We start from the raw sequence: 3,681 nt of genomic DNA on the forward strand, positions 1-3,681 counted from the left end.
CCCTTGGCTTATGAATGTGTCTTCCTTACAATCTCACATCATCTTATCTTGGTCTGTGTCTATTTCAGTGTCCAGGTGTCCCCTCTTCATAAGGACACCACTCATATTGGATGAGCACCCACTCTAAATGACCTCATCTTAACTGGCCACCTGCAAAGACCAAATAAGGCTACAGTCACATGTGCTGTGATATCATCACTGTTTGGGTGGGGGACATAGCCTAGTCCAGAATAGATGGATGGGTCAGTATTGGCCAAGTCAGTAGTAAATGTCCTCTGTTTCAGTTCCCAGGACCGAACAGAATGATCGTTCTAGCTCAGTTCAGTTGCTCATCCCGAGTTCTTTCAAAGGTGGCTGAGGAGCACAAAATAATTGCAGATGACAGTGAGCATGTGTCAGAAAGTTCTGGGATACTGACTCACCCACTGGACAGACATCTTAGGCACTGTCTGCTCCAGTGCAGAGTGCCGACCGTGCCCTGGCTAGGTTATTGAAGATGAATGGGAAGGTTCTGGCCATGTGTTGAGACAGAGACATTCACCCCCATGATTTACTACAGCGGATTCTTTGGAACATGTGCTCCAGGGGAAGCCAGCCAGCCAATGCACTATGGGACCAGGAAAGAAGGTGGAGACATTCTGTATCAATGGGGAAAGGTGAAAAGAGGAAATGACAGTTGAGTCCAGTTTAGAGAAAAGAGGAATATTTGGATGCGTTAAGAAGATGTAGGAGTGAGAGGGAGGAGAAGAAGTCCCATGTCTCTGTAGTAAAATGAGAAGTGACAAGAAACTCTCTGAGAGCTGCTGGCCCCCAAGCACTGTTTTGGGAACCAGGTATATACTGTTTCTGCTCTCTTTGCCTCGTGGTTTAGTACTTAACCTTTGATAGACATAGAGGGGTTTTCGTGCTACCTGGAGGCAAGGTACCACAGGACACAGAGGTAAGAAAGATTCACACTGCCTTCCCTCATTAAGTGCTCAGGATTTATCTGGGAGAGATGGCAAGGGTGCAGTTGGAAGCCAGGTATACAAATGACCTTTAAAGATGCTCATGCAGGCAGGAGTCTGATACGGACCTCTGAAGGGGTATGAGCTCTCCTTGCACAGCTCTGAAAAAGCTCAGCTCCCTACAAGGGAGAATTCAGAATCAGACTTAGCAGTGGTTGACGATTAACCCTTTACCGCCCAGAGTCTGTGACAAGGAGTGGGCCGGGAATGGATTTCAGCTTCCTAAATGCCGAACGTGCTGCCTTTGTAGCAATCAGTTATTGCATTTCTTTCTTCCTCCTGCCTCCACATTTCCAGCAGTTTCGGCACAAGACTTCCTCTTCCCTCCCACCTGGTTGAGCCCTGGGAGGCAGACAGAGGCCATGCTTGCTGCATGGTGACTTTACCATGGGCCCCTAGAACATGAGCAAGTCGCCATTCTTTGTCTTCTCTCCTGTGGACATCCCAGGCATCTTCTGTGCTTCCCAGGCTCCAGGTGGGTAACAGCAAGTGCAAGCCAGTGTTTTCTGGGACATCAGAATCCTGCTTCACGGGGTCACTAAGAGGAGGAGGACGGCTGGAGCTGCAGAGCAGAAGCCCAGGACTCTGGCCCACCTTTTATCAGCCTGGATCCTTTGGCTATATGTTACCTCTTGGTGGTTCAGCTGCTGTTCATAAAACAGTAACAACACTGACCTGACTCACCTCAAAAGAGGCAGTACTTGGCCTGGCCGGGTGGCAGCGGCAGCGGTGGTGGTGGTGGTGGTGGTGGTGATGATGGTGATGATGGTGGTGCACGCCTTTGATCCCACCACTCGGGAGGCAGAGGCAGGCGGATCTCTGTGAGTTCAAGGCCAGTCTGGTCTACAGAGTGAGTTCCAGGAAAGGCACCAAAGCTACACAGAGAAACCTTGTCTCAAAAAACAATGCAGCTTGGTACCTTTAGATCTGCAGTGTGCTATACTAAGGGGGGATGTGCTAGATGATTTATTTATTCATTTATTTCGTTTTCAGACAGGGTCTCACTATGTAGCCCCAGGTGGCCTAGAATTTACAGAGATCTGCCTGCCTCTGTCTGTGCAGTGCTGGGATTAAATATGTGTGTCATCACAGCCAACATGATACAAAGCTACATACAAATGCTCCACTGCTTGCTGTCAGATCCTGAGCAACTAATCGTGAACTGAAATATTGTAACGTTGCTTCAGAGAGGGTGCAGTGAGCAAGAACACGCCCTATGCAAACCTGAGGACATGAGTTTGAATCCTTAGCACTTACGTCAAAAAGCCAAGCATGACTATGGGTGCCTGTAACCACAGCATTGAGGGTAGAGACGAGACAGGTGGATCCTGGGAGCTAGTGGGCCAATCAGCCTGGTCAAAACAGCAATCTTTCTATTCCGTGAGAGACCCTGACTCATGGGAATAAGCTACCAAGTGACAGAGGAAACCATCCAACATCTTCCCCTAGCCTCTGGATGAGTGTGTGTGTAGGTATTTGCATCTGCACACTCACATGCACAACACACCCATATACCTGTAACACACAGGGGGGAGGGGCAGGGAGAAAGAGAGATGCATGTAATCTACCCCCATGAATCAAACTTTGTAACTTACAACACTGTGTGGGTAGTTCCTTTCAAGACCGTGAGGCGCCACAGGCAAGCCTCACAAGAGAGTCCAATACTCCATCTTGCTCCAAAAATTCGAGTCTCCTGAATGAGTATTGCCATCATGTCACAGTAAAGTTGAAAACTTGCAGGTCAAAACATCACAAGTCAAAGCCATCTATCTGTACCACTCTTTGAAAAATAAAATAGCAAAAGCAGTACATGACCGGTGTGGTGCAACTCCGGAGGTAGAGACAAGAGAAGAGAGGGTTAACAGCCAGCCTGAACTATGGAGTGAAACCCTGTCTCAAAAACAAACACATTGAGGCTGGAGAGATGGCTCCGTGGGTCAAAACGGTTGTTATTCTTGCAGAGGACCCGGATTCAGGTCCCAACACCTACATGGTGGCTCACAATCATCCGTAATTCCAATTTCAGTGGATCTGATGTCCTCTTCTGACCTTCACACGTGCTGGCAAAACACTTATACACATACAATTTAAAAATTAAACAAACAAACAAAACAACATGCCAGAGGCACATGAGCCACAGAGAAGGATGGGGGGAAGGTATGTCAGGTCCCCTTTCTTCTTCCCAGTTGCATGCCGGCAAAGCCATGCTTCTGAAGTGGTCCCAGTTCTGTGTCCTTACAGGATTTCCAGATACCTTCTGTGTACAGAAAAGAGACTATGTAATAGGGGTCTTTTCACCCAAATGTAATGCATCTCTTTTGTGTACCTGGTCTTCTTCATTCAGCATTTCGAAGAGCTTTTCACTTTAGCACAAATAAGCTCTTTTTAATGGCTGCATGAGACTCTAGGGTATGATTCTCAGCCTATAGGTCCCAACCCCTAACCAGTCCTCGATATCCAAAAATATTTACATTATGATTCATAACAGTAGCAAAATTAGCTATGAAGTAACAACGAAAAAGAATTTTATGGTTGGAGGTTACCACAACATGAGGAACTGTATTAAGGGGTCACAGCTTTAGGAAGGTTGGGGACCACTGCTCTAGGGCATGGATGTGTTGTGATGGGTTTACCAATTCCCTCCAGTTGAACATGAGATTGCCATTATCTTACA

The sequence above is a fragment of the Onychomys torridus genome, chromosome 12, assembly GCF_903995425.1.
Source record: "Onychomys torridus chromosome 12, mOncTor1.1, whole genome shotgun sequence".
Lineage (NCBI taxonomy): Eukaryota > Metazoa > Chordata > Mammalia > Rodentia > Cricetidae > Onychomys > Onychomys torridus.